General features: G+C 54.6%; 1 protein-coding gene across 2 annotated transcripts in view; it reads left to right on the forward strand.

Annotated features, from left to right (window-relative positions):
• The first annotated feature begins 2,119 nt into the window (after positions 1 to 2,119).
• CAMK2N1 (calcium/calmodulin dependent protein kinase II inhibitor 1) overlaps positions 2,120 to 14,066 on the forward strand; it is a 56,871-nt gene continuing 44,924 nt past the window's right edge. The window contains exon 1 of one of the 2 annotated variants that reach the window (XM_069742593.1): positions 2,120 to 2,218. The gene's annotated coding sequence lies outside the window, so the exon portion shown is untranslated. Of the gene's footprint in view, positions 2,219 to 2,669; positions 2,834 to 14,066 lie in introns of those variants that run through there. The other variant, XM_069742592.1, reaches the window with a different exon arrangement.

Consider the following 14,066-nt stretch of genomic DNA (forward strand, 5'->3'; position numbering starts at 1 on the left):
TACTGGACCCTGTAGCGAATGGGTAGCCAGTGTAATGACTGGCACAAGATGGAGGCATCAGTGAAGCGGCTGGACAGAAATATGATCCTGGCTGCCGCATTCAAGATGGATTGGAGAGGAGAAAGTTTGGAAAGAGGGAGACCGATCAGAAGAGAGTTGCAGTAGTCCAGACGGGAATGAATGAGAGCGACAGTAAGAGTCTTAGCAGTTCCAAAGGTGAGAAAAGGTCTGGTGATGTTTTTAAGATGCAGGTGACTGGAGCGAGTGAGTGATCGGATATAGGGAGTAAAGGAAAGTTCGGTGTCGAATATGACCACAAGACAGCGGCTGCTGGGGAGTTATGGTTGAACCCTCCAGGGTAATTTCGATGTTGGTAGAGCGAGGTTAGTAGAAGGGAGAAACACAAGAAGTTCAGTTTTGGAGAGATTTAGTTTCAGATAGAGGGAGGACATGATGTTAGATACAGCAGACAGACAATCCTTGATATTTTGAATTAGGGTAGGGGTGATGTCAGGGGAAGAGGTGTATAATTGGGTGTCGTCAGCATAGAGATGGTACTGGAACCCAAATCTGCTGATTGTTTGTCCAATAGGGGCAGTGTATAGAGAGAAGAGGAGGGGGCCAAGGACTGAGCCCTGCGGAACCCCGATAGTAAGGGGACGAAGAGAGGAAAAGGAGCCGGTCAGAGAGGTAGGAGGAGAACCAGGAGAGGGCTGTGTCCTTGAGGCCTATGGAGCGGAGCATGGTGAGGAGGAGCTGGTGATCCAGTGTCAAATGCAGCAGATAGATCCAGGAGAATCAGCAGGGAGCAATGACCTTTGGATTTAGCTGTTATTAGATCATTAGAGACTTTAGTGAGGGCAGTTTCAGTGGAGTGTAAAGAGCGGATACCAGATTGTAAGGGGTCAAGAAGAGAGTTATCCGAGAGATAGCGGATTAGACGGGAGTGGACCAAGCGTTCCAGGAGTTTAGAGATGAAGAAAAGGTTAGAGACAGGTCTGTAGTTAGCAGTGCAGTTCTGGTCCAGGGATAGCTTTAAGTAAAGGGGTAATGATGGCACGTTTAAATGAGGAGGGAAAGATACCAGAAGAAAGAGAGAGGTTAAATATTTTAGGTGAGTGGTGACCACTGGTGAGAGAGACTGCAGGAGAAGTGAAGGAATGAGGTCATTGTTGCAGGTTGTAGGCCGAGCAGAAGTTAGGAGCTTGGAAACTTCTTCTTCTGAAACAGGCTCAAAGATGTCTAGTGAGCTTGAGGTGCGGCAGGGAAGGGGATCCAGGCACTGAGGAGATTGCGCTGAGATATTCTGATGGATGTGGTTGATTTTTTTCTAGGAAATAAGTGGCCAGATCCTCACCGCTGAGGTTGGTGATTGGGGGCCTGTACTTTAGGTTTCAGGAGGGAGTTTAAGGTTTCAAAAAGTCGTTTTGGGTTGTTGGATAGTGAGGTGATGAGGGTGGTGAAGTAGGATTGTTTGGCCAGATGAAGGGCAGAGTTATAGGTTTCGAGCATGAACTTATAGTGGATGAAGTCTTCAGCTAAGAGAGATTTTCTCCACTGCCGCTCTGCACACCTTGAGCAACGCTGAAGAAAGCGTGTTTGCATAGTGCGCCAGGGCTGCCGTTGTCTGTGTCGGGTCTTTCTGCGTGTAGAAGGTGCTGCTTCATCCAGGGCATTCGTCAGTGTAATATTGAAGTGTGACAATGCTAAGTATGGACAGGAGAGTGAGGAGATGGGGGCTAGAGATGTGTGTAGATTATCCATAAGCTGCTGGGTATTAATGGTACGTGTATTCCGATAAGTATGGTGAGTGGGGGTGTCCTGGGTGAGGAGACAATTCTTGACAGAGAAGGAAAGAAGGTTGTGGTCCGAGAGCAGGAGAGTGGAGTTAGTAAAGTTGTGCAGCGAGCCGGGACGGGAGAAAACCAGGTGCAGAGTATTCCCGTCCTCATGCGTAGGAGAATTAGTAAACTGTGAGAGGCCGAATGAAGAAGTTAGAGAAAGATGATGAGAGGCAGATTGGGAGAGGGGATCATTGATGGGGATGTTAAAGTCTCCCATGATGAGGGTGGGGATGTCACGGGATAGAAAGTGAGTAAGCCAGGTGGCAAAGTGGTCTAGAAACAGGCGGGAGGAGCCTGGAGGGCGATAAACAACCACCACTCTCAAGGAGAAGGGCTTATAGAGTCTGACGGCATGGACTTCAAAGGAAGGAAATGTAAGTGAGGGAACCGAGGGGATGACCAGGAAAGCACATTGTGACGAAAGGAGCAAACCAACACCTCCACCCTGTCTGTTCTCAGCTCTGGCGGTATGTGAAAATTTCAGCCCACCAAACGAGAGAGCGGCAGCGGCGGTGGTGTCTGAGTGCTGGATCCAGGTTTCTGTAATAGCCAGAAGGTTAAGGGAATTAGAGAGGAAAGAGGAAAAGAGAGGAATATACACTCATAGTAGCGGTATATACTCGCACACATACAATGTAGCGGTCACATCCGCAGCCCCTCGCTCCATGACAGGGGGTCACACCTCCCTCCCCTCATTATCAGCAGAGGACATGGTGTGGCCCCTCCAGGTGCAGTGCAGCCACCATTGTTGTTGTGCAGAGGTGATGCAGCCCGTCTCCTCCTCTACATACAGATGATGATGATGATGATTGTGTGAGAATATTTAGAGCAGATCCTGGTCCCCCCTGTGCAGCAGGCGCTTCCTCCCCGCTCTCCCCCAGTTACAGGCTGCTTCCCTGCCCTCTCATTTCTATGTCACTCCACCTCCCCTGCCTGTCTCCGCTCCCAGCAGCAGGATCTGCCTGTCTCCGCTCTGCGCTCTCCCTCCGGTAGGTTCTGTCTCATTCTCACCCCAATATTACCCGGCCAGATCCCACCGTCTGCACCTATGACTGAGCTGTCAATCATCCCCTGCATGCAACACCTGATCCCCCTCCACCTGCAGCGTGTGATCCCTGCTGATGGCACCAGGTCGTGTATTACCCCCATGTAACACCTGATCCCCCTCCACCTGCAGCGTGTGATCCCTGCTGATGGCACCAGGTCGTGTATTACCCCCATGTAACACCTGATCCCCCTCCACCTGCAGCGTGTGATCCCTGCTGATGGCACCAGGTCGTGTATTACCCCCATGTAACACCTGATCCTCCTCCACCTGCAGCGTGTGATCCCTGCTGATGGCACCAGGTCGTGTATTACCCCCATGTAACACCTGATCCCCCTCCACCTGCAGCGTGTGATCCCTGCTGATGGCACCAGGTCGTGTATTACCCCCATGTAACACCTGATCCCCCTCCACCTGCAGCGTGTGATCCCTGCTGATGGCACCAGGTCGTGTATTACCCCCATGTAACACCTGATCCCCCTCCACCTGCAGCGTGTGATCCCTGCTGATGGCACCAGGTCGTGTATTACCCCCATGTAACACCTGATCCTCCTCCACCTGCAGCGTGTGATCCCTGCTGATGGCACCAGGTCGTGTATTACCCCCATGTAACACCTGATCCCCCTCCACCTGCAGCGTGTGATCCCTGCTGATGGCACCAGGTCGTGTATTACCCCCATGTAACACCTGATCCTGCTCCACCTGCAGCGTGTGATCCCTGCTGATGGCACCAGGTCGTGTATTACCACCATGTAACACCTGATCCTGCTCCACCTGCAGAGTATGATCCCTGCTGATGGCACCAGGTCGTGTATTACCCCCATGTAACACCTGATCCTCCTCCACCTGCAGCGTGTGATCCCTGCTGATGGCACCAGGTCGTGTATTACCCCCATGTAACACCTGATCCCCCTCCACCTGCAGCGTGTGATCCCTGCTGATGGCACCAGGTCGTGTATTACCACCATGTAACACCTGATCCTGCTCCACCTGCAGCGTGTGATCCCTGCTGATGGTACCAGGTCGTGTATTACCCCCATGTAACACCTGATCCTCCTCCACCTGCAGAGTGTGATCCCTGCTGATGGCACCAGGTCGTGTATTACCCCCATGTAACACCTGATCCTCCTCCACCTGCAGCGTGTGATCCCTGCTGATGGCACCAGGTCGTGTATTATCCCCATGTAACACCTGATCCTCCTCCACCTGCAGCGTGTGATCCCTGCTGATGGCACCAGGTCGTGTATTATCCCCATGTAACACCTGATCCTCCTCCACCTGCAGCGTGTGATCCCTGCTGATGGCACCAGGTCGTGTATTACCCCCATGTAACACCTGATCCTCCTCCACCTGCAGAGTGTGATCCCTGCTGATGGAACCAGGTCGTGTATTACCCCCATGTAACACCTGATCCTCCTCCACCTGCAGCGTATGATCCCTGCTGATGGCGCCAGGTCGTGTATTACCCCCATGTAACACCTGATCCTCCTCCACCTGCAGCGTGTGATCCCTGCTGATAGCACCAGGTCGTGTATTATCCCCATGTAACACCTGATCCTCCTCCACCTGCAGCGTGTGATCCCTGCTGATGGCACCAGGTCGTGTATTACCCCCATGTAACACCTGATCCTCCTCCACCTGCAGAGTGTGATCCCTGCTGATGGAACCAGGTCGTGTATTACCCCCATGTAACACCTGATCCTCCTCCACCTGCAGCGTATGATCCCTGCTGATGGCACCAGGTCGTGTATTACCCCCATGTAACACCTGATCCTCCTCCACCTGCAGAGTGTGATCCCTGCTGATGGAACCAGGTCGTGTATTACCCCCATGTAACACCTGATCCTCCTCCACCTGCAGAGTATGATCCCTGCTGATGGTGCCAGGTCGTGTATTACCCCCATGTAACACCTGATCCTCCTCCACCTGCAGAGTGTGATCCCTGCTGATGGAACCAGGTCGTGTATTACCCCCATGTAACACCTGATCCTCCTCCACCTGCAGAGTGTGATCCCTGCTGATGGCACCAGGTTGTGTATTACCCCCCATGTAACACCTGATCCTCCTCCACCTGCAGCGTGTGATCCCTGCTGATGGCACCAGGTCGTGTATTACCACCCATGTAACACCTGATCCTCCTCCACCTGCAGCGTGTGATCCCTGCTGATGGCACCAGGTCGTGTATTACCCTCATGTAACACCTGATCCTCCTCCACCTGCAGCGTATGATCCCTGCTGATGGCACCAGGTCGTGTGTTACCCTCATGTAACACCTGATCCTGCTCCACCTGCAGAGTGTGATCCCTGCTGATGGCACCAGGTCGTGTATTACCCCCATGTAACACCTGATCCTGCTCCACCTGCAGAGTGTGATCCCTGCTGATGGCACCAGGTCGTGTATTACCCTCATGTAACACCTGATCCTCCTCCACCTGCAGCGTATGATCCCTGCTGATGGCACCAGGTCGTGTGTTACCCTCATGTAACACCTGATCCTCCTCCACCTGCAGCGTATGATCCCTGCTGATGGCACCAGGTCGTGTATTACCCCCATGTAACACCTGATCCTCCTCCACCTGCAGCGTATGATCCCTGCTGATGGCACCAGGTCGTGTATTACCCCCATGTAACACCTGATCCTCCTCCACCTGCAGAGTGTGATCCCTGCTGATGGCACCAGGTCGTGTATTACCCCCATATAACACCTGATCTTGCTCCACCTGCAGCGTATGATCCCTGCTGATGGCACCAGGTCGTGTATTACCCCTATGTAACACCTGATCCTCCTCCACCTGCAGAGTGTGATCCCTGCTGATGGCACCAGGTCGTGTATTACCCCCATGTAACACCTGATCCTCCTCCACCTGCAGAGTGTGATCCCTGCTGATGGCACCAGGTCGTGTATTACCCCCATGTAACACCTGATCCTCCTCCACCTGCAGCGTGTGATCCCTGCTGATGGCACCAGGCCTGTATTACCCCCATGTAACACCTGATCCTCCTCCACCTGCAGAGTGTGATCCCTGCTGATGGCACCAGGTCGTGTATTACCCCCATGTAACACCTGATCCTGCTCCACCTTCAGCGTGTGATCCCTGCTGATGGCACCAGGTCGTGTGTTACCCCCATGTAACACCTGATCCTCCTCCACCTGCAGAGTGTGATCCCTGCTGATGGCACCAGGTCGTGTATTACCCCCATATAACACCTGATCCTGCTCCACCTGCAGAGTGTGATCCCTGCTGATGGCACCAGGTCGTGTATTACCCCCATGTAACACCTGATCCTCCTCCACCTGCAGAGTGTGATCCCTGCTGATGGCACCAGGCCTGTATTACCCCCATGTAACACCTGATCCTCCTCCACCTGCAGAGTATGATCCCTGCTGATGGCACCAGGTCGTGTATTACCCCCATGTAACACCTGATCCTCCTCCACCTGCAGAGTGTGATCCCTGCTGATGGCACCAGGTCGTGTATTACCCCCATGTAACACCTGATCCTCCTCCACCTGCAGAGTATGATCCCTGCTGATGGCACCAGGTCGTGTGTTACCCCCATGTAACACCTGATCCTCCTCCACCTGCAGCGTATAATCCCTGCTGATGGCACCAGGTCGTGTATTACCCCCATGTAACACCTGATCCTCCTCCACCTGCAGAGTATGATCCCTGCTGATGGCACCAGGTCGTGTGTTACCCCCATGTAACACCTGATCCTCCTCCACCTGCAGAGTGTGATCCCTGCTGATGGCACCAGGTTGTGTATTACCCCCCATGTAACACCTGATCCTCCTCCACCTGCAGTGTGTGATCCCTGCTGATGGCACCAGGTCGTGTATTACCCCCATGTTACACCTGATCCTCCTCCACCTGCAGTGTGTGATCCCTGCTGATGGCACCAGGTCGTGTATTACCCCCATGTTACACCTGATCCTCCTCCACCTGCAGCGTGTGATCCCTGCTGACGGCACCAGGTCGTGTATTACCCCCATGTAACACCTGATCCTCCTCCACCTGCAGCGTGTGATCCCTGCTGATGGCACCAGGTCGTGTATTACCCCCATGTAACACCTGATCCTCCTCCACCTGCAGAGTGTGATCCCTGCTGACGGCACCAGGTCGTGTATTACCCCCATGTAACACCTGATCCTCCTCCACCTACAGAGTATGATCCCTGCTGATGGCACCAGGTCGTGTATTACCCCCATACACCTGATCCTCCTCCACCTGCAGAGTGTGATCCCTGCTGATGGCACCAGGTCGTGTATTACCCCCATGTAACACCTGATCCTCCTCCACCTGCAGAGTATGATCCCTGCTGACGGCACCAGGTCGTGTATTACCCCCATGTAACACCTGATCCTCCTCCACCTGCAGAGTGTGATCCCTGCTGATGGCACCAGGTCGTGTATTACCCCCATGTAACACCTGATCCTCCTCCACCTGCAGCGTGTGATCCCTGCTGACGGCACCAGGTCGTGTATTACCCCCATGTAACACCTGATCCTCCTCCACCTGCAGCGTGTGATCCCTGCTGACGGCACCAGGTCGTGTATTACCCCCATGTAGCACCTGATCCTCCTCCACCTGCAGCGTGTGATCCCTGCTGATGGCACCAGGTCGTGTATTACCCCCATGTAACATCTGATCCTCCTCCACCTGCAGCGTGTGATCCCTGCTGATGGCACCAGGTCGTGTATTACCCCCATGTAACACCTGATCCTCCTCCACCTGCAGAGTGTGATCCCTGCTGATGGCGCCAGGTCGTGTATTACCCCCATGTAACACCTGATCCTCCTCCACCTGCAGAGTATGATCCCTGCTGATGGCACCAGGTCGTGTATTACCCCCATGTTACACCTGATCCTCCTCCACCTGCAGCGTGTGATCCCTGCTGATGGCTCCAGGTCGTGTATTACCCCCATGTAACACCTGATCCTCCTCCACCTGCAGAGTATGATCCCTGCTGATGGCTCCAGGTCGTGTATTACCCCCATGTAACACCTGATCCTCCTCCACCTGCAGAGTATGATCCCTGCTGATGGCACCAGGTCGTGTATTACCCCCATGTAACACCTGATCCTCCTCCACCTGCAGAGTATGATCCCTGCTGATGGCACCAGGTCGTGTATTACCCCCATGTTACACCTGATCCTCCTCCACCTGCAGCGTGTGATCCCTGCTGACGGCACCAGTTCGTGTATTACCCCCATGTAACACCTGATCCTCCTCCACCTGCAGTGTGTGATCCCTGCTGATGGCACCAGGTCGTGTATTACCCCCATGTAACACCTGATCCTCCTCCACCTACAGAGTATGATCCCTGCTGATGGCACCAGGTCGTGTATTACCCCCATACACCTGATCCTCCTCCACCTGCAGCGTGTGATCCCTGCTGATGGCACCAGGTCGTGTATTACCCCCATGTAACACCTGATTCTCCTCCACCTGCAGAGTATGATCCCTGCTGATGGCACCAGGTCGTGTATTACCCCCATGTAACACCTGATTCTCCTCCACCTGCAGCGTGTGATCCCTGCTGATGGCACCAGGTCGTGTATTACCCCCATGTAACACCTGATCCTCCTCCACCTGCAGCGTATGATCCCTGCTGATGGCGCCAGGTCGTGTATTACCCCCATGTAACACCTGATCCTGCTCCACCTGCAGAGTGTGATCCCTGCTGATGGCACCAGGTCGTGTATTACCCCCATGTAACACCTGATCCTCCTCCACCTGCAGAGTGTGATCCCTGCTGATGGCGCCAGGTCGTGTATTACCCCCATGTAACACCTGATCCTCCTCCACCTGCAGCGTATGATTCCTGCTGATGGCACCAGGTCGTGTATTACCCCCATGTAACACCTGATCCTCCTCCACCTGCAGCGTGTGATCCCTGCTGACGGCACCAGGTCGTGTATTACCCCCATGTAACACCTGATCCTCCTCCACCTGCAGAGTGTGATCCCTTCTGATGGCACCAGGTCGTGTATTACCCCCATGTAACACCTGATCCCCCTCCACCTGCAGCGTGTGATCCCTGCTGATGGCACCAGGTCGTGTATTACCCCCATGTAACACCTGATCCTCCTCCACCTGCAGCGTGTGATCCCTGCTGATGGTGCCAGGTCGTGTATTACCCCCATGTAACACCTGATCCTCCTCCACCTGCAGCGTATGATCCCTGCTGATGGCACCAGGTCGTGTATTACCCCCATGTAACACCTGATCCTCCTCCACCTGCAGAGTATGATCCCTGCTGATGGCACCAGGTCGTGTATTACCCCCATGTAACACCTGATCCTCCTCCACCTGCAGCGTATGATCCCTGCTTATGGCACCAGGTCGTGTATTACCCCCATGTAACACCTGATCCTCCTCCACCTGCAGAGTATGATCCCTGCTGATGGCACCAGGTCGTGTATTACCCCCATGTAACACCTGATCCTCCTCCACCTGCAGCGTGTGATCCCTGCTGATGGCACCAGGTCGTGTATTACCCCCCATGTTACACCTGATCCTCCTCCACCTGCAGAGTGTGATCCCTGCTGATGGCTCCAGGTCGTGTATTACCCCCATGTAACACCTGATCCTCCTCCACCTGCAGCGTGTGATCCCTGCTGATGGCACCAGGTCGTGTATTACCCCCATGTAACACCTGATCCTCCTCCACCTGCAGAGTGTGATCCCTGCTGATGGCACCAGGTCGTGTATTACCCCCATGTAACTCCTGATCCTCCTCCACCTGCAGCGTGTGATCCCTGCTGATGGCACCAGGTCGTGTATTACCCCCATGTAACTCCTGATCCTCCTCCACCTGCAGCGTGTGATCCCTGCTGATGGCACCAGGTCGTGTATTACCCCCATGTAACTCCTGATCCTCCTCCACCTGCAGCGTGTGATCCCTGCTGATGGCGCCAGGTCGTGTATTACCCCCATGTAACACCTGATCCTGCTCCACCTGCAGAGTGTGATCCCTGCTGATGGCACCAGGTCGTGTATTACCCCCATGTATCACCTGATCCTCCTCCACCTGCAGAGTATGATCCCTGCTGATGGCACCAGGTCGTGTATTACCCCCATGTAACACCTGATCCTCCTCCACCTGCAGCGTGTGATCCCTGCTGATGGCACCAGGTCGTGTATTACCCCCATGTAACACCTGATCCTCCTCCACCTGCAGAGTATGATCCCTGCTGATGGCACCAGGACGTGTATTACCCTCATGTAACACCTGATCCTCCTCCACCTGCAGCGTGTGATCCCTGCTGATGGCACCAGGTCGTGTATTACCCCCATGTAACACCTGATCCTCCTCCACCTGCAGCGTGTGATCCCTGCTGATGGCACCAGGTCGTGTATTACCCCCATGTAACACCTGATCCTCCTCCACCTGCAGCGTGTGATCCCTGCTGATGGCACCAGGTCGTGTATTACCCCCATGTAACACCTGATCCTCCTCCACCTGCAGAGTGTGATCCCTGCTGATGGCACCAGGTCGTGTATTACCCCCATGTAACAGCTGATCCTCCTCCACCTGCAGAGTATGATCCCTGCTGATGGCACCAGGTCGTGTATTACCCCCATGTAACACCTGATCCTCCTCCACCTGCAGAGTGTGATCCCTGCTGATGGCACCAGGTCGTGTATTACCCCCATGTAACAGCTGATCCTCCTCCACCTGCAGAGTATGATCCCTGCTGATGGCACCAGGACGTGTATTACCCCCATGTAACACCTGATCCTCCTCCACCTGCAGAGTATTATCCCTGCTGATGGCACCAGGTCGTGTATTACCCCCATGTAACACCTGATCCTCCTCCACCTGCAGAGTATGATCCCTGCTGATGGCACCAGGTCATGTATTACCCCCATGTAACACCTGATCCTCCTCCACCTGCAGAGTATGATCCCTGCTGATGGCACCAGGTCGTTTATTACCCCCATGTAACACCTGATCCTCCTCCACCTGCAGAGTGTGATCCCTGCTGATGGCACCAGGTCGTGTATTACCCCCATGTAACACCTGATCCTCCTCCACCTGCAGCGTGTGATCCCTGCTGATGGCACCAGGTCGTGTATTACCCCCATGTAACACCTGATCCTCCTCCACCTGCAGCGTGTGATCCCTGCTGATGGCACCAGGTCGTGTATTACCCCCATGTAACACCTGATCCTCCTCCACCTGCAGCGTATGATCCCTGCTGATGGCACCAGGTCGTGTATTACCCCCATGTAACACCTGATCCTCCTCCACCTGCAGCGTATGATCCCTGCTGATGGCACCAGGTCGTGTATTACCCCCATGTAACACCTGATCCTCCTCCACCTGCAGCGTATGATCCCTGCTGATGGCACCAGGTCGTGTATTACCCCCATGTAACACCTGATCCTCCTCCACCTGCAGCGTGTGATCTCTGCTGATGGCACCAGGTCGTGTATTACCCCCATGTAACACCTGATCCTCCTCCACCTGCAGCGTATGATCCCTGCTGATGGCGCCAGGTCGTGTATTACCCCCATGTAACACCTGATCCTCCTCCACCTGCAGAGTATGATCCCTGCTGATGGCGCCAGGTCGTGTATTACCCCCATGTAACACCTGATCCTCCTCCACCTGCAGCGTATGATCCCTGCTGATGGCACCAGGTCGTGTATTACCCCCATGTAACACCTGATCCTCCTCCACCTGCAGCGTATGATCCCTGCTGATGGCACCAGGTCGTGTATTACCCCCATGTAACACCTGATCCTCCTCCACCTGCAGCGTGTGATCCCTGCTGATGGCGCCAGGTCCTCTATTACCCCCATGTAACACCTGATCCTCCTCCACCTGCAGAGTGTGATCCCTGCTGATGGCACCAGGTCGTGTATTACCCCCATGTAAGACCTGATCCTCCTCCACCTGCAGAGTATTATCCCTGCTGATGGCACCAGGTCGTGTATTACCCCCATGTAACACCTGATCCTCCTCCACCTGCAGCGTGTGATCCCTGCTGATGGCACAAGGTTGTGTATTACTCCCATGTAACACCTGATCCTCCTCCACCTGCAGCGTGTGATCCCTGCTGATGGCACCAGGTCGTGTATTACCCCCATGTAACACCTGATCCTCCTCCACCTGCAGCGTATGATCCCTGCTGATGGCACCAGGTCGTGTATTACCCCCATGTAACACCTGATCCTCCTCCACCTGCAGCGTATGATCCCTGCTGATGGCACCAGGTCGTGTATTACCCCCATGTAACACCTGATCCTGCTCCACCTGCAGCGTGTGATCCCTGCTGATGGCGCCAGGTCGTGTATTACCCCCATGTAACACCTGATCCCCCTCCACCTGCAGCGTGTGATCCCTGCTGATGGCACCAGGTCGTGTATTACCCCCATGTAACACCTGATCCTGCTCCACCTGCAGCGTGTGATCCCTGCTGATGGCGCCAGGTCGTGTATTACCCCCATGTAACACCTGATCCTCCTCCACCTGCAGCGTATGATCCCTGCTGATGGCACCAGGTCGTGTATTACCCCCATGTAACACCTGATCCTGCTCCACCTGCAGCGTGTGATCCCTGCTGATGGCACCAGGTCGTGTATTACCCCCATGTAACACCTGATCCCCCTCCACCTGCAGCGTGTGATCCCTGCTGATGGCACCAGGTCGTGTATTACCCCCATGTAACACCTGATCCTCCTCCACCTGCAGCGTGTGATCCCTGCTGATGGCACCAGGTCGTGTATTACCCCCATGTAACACCTGATCCTGCTCCACCTGCAGCGTATGATCCCTGCTGATGGCACCAGGTCGTGTATTACCCCCATGTAACACCTGATCCTCCTCCACCTGCAGCGTATGATCCCTGCTGATGGCGCCAGGTCGTGTATTACCCCCATGTAACACCTGATCCTCCTCCACCTGCAGCGTATGATCCCTGCTGATGGCACCAGGTCGTGTATTACCCCCATGTAACACCTGATCCTCCTCCACCTGCAGCGTGTGATCCCTGCTGATGGCACCAGGTCGTGTATTACCCCCATGTAACACCTGATCCTCCTCCACCTGCAGCGTATGATCCCTGCTGATGGCACCAGGTCGTGTATTACCCCCATGTAACACCTGATCCTCCTCCACCTGCAGAGTATGATCCCTGCTGATGGCGCCAGGTCGTGTATTACCCCCATGTAACACCTGATCCTCCTCCACCTGCAGCGTGTGATCCCTGCTGATGGCACCAGGTCGTGTATTACCCCCATGTAACACCTGATCCTCCTCCATCTGCAGCGTGTGATCCCTGCTGATGGCACCAGGTCGTGTATTACCCCCATGTAACACCTGATCCTCCTCCACCTGCAGAGTATGATCCCTGCTGATGGCGCCAGGTCGTGTATTACCCCCATGTAACACCTGATTCTCCTCCACCTGCAGAGTATGATCCCTGCTGATGGCACCAGGTCGTGTATTACCCCCATGTAACACCTGATCCTCCTCCATCTGCAGCGTGTGATCCCTGCTGATGGCACCAGGTCGTGTATTACCCCCATGTAACACCTGATCCTGCTCCACCTGCAGCGTGTGATCCCTGCTGATGGCGCCAGGTCGTGTATTACCCCCATGTAACACCTTATCCTCCTCCACCTGCAGAGTGTGATCCCTCCTGATGGCACCAGGTCGTGTATTGCCCCCATGTAACACCTGATCCTGCTCCACCTGCAGAGTATTATCCCTGCTGATGGCGCCAGGTCGTGTATTACCCCCATGTAACACCTGATCCTCCTCCACCTGCAGCGTGTGATCCCTGCTGATGGCACCAGGTCGTGTATTACCCCCATGTAACACCTGATCCTCCTCCATCTGCAGCGTGTGATCCCTGCTGATGGCACCAGGTCGTGTATTACCCCCATGTAACACCTGATCCTCCTCCACCTGCAGAGTGTGATCCCTGCTGATGGCACCAGGTCGTGTATTACCCCCATGTAACAGCTGATCCTCCTCCACCTGCAGAGTATGATCCCTGCTGATGGCACCAGGACGTGTATTACCCCCATGTAACACCTGATCCTCCTCCACCTGCAGAGTATTATCCCTGCTGATGGCACCAGGTCGTGTATTACCCCCATGTAACACCTGATCCTCCTCCACCTGCAGAGTATGATCCCTGCTGATGGCACCAGGTCATGT

The sequence above is a fragment of the Ranitomeya imitator genome, chromosome 10 (assembly GCF_032444005.1).
Source record: "Ranitomeya imitator isolate aRanImi1 chromosome 10, aRanImi1.pri, whole genome shotgun sequence".
In the NCBI taxonomy this organism is placed as follows: Eukaryota; Metazoa; Chordata; class Amphibia; order Anura; family Dendrobatidae; genus Ranitomeya; species Ranitomeya imitator.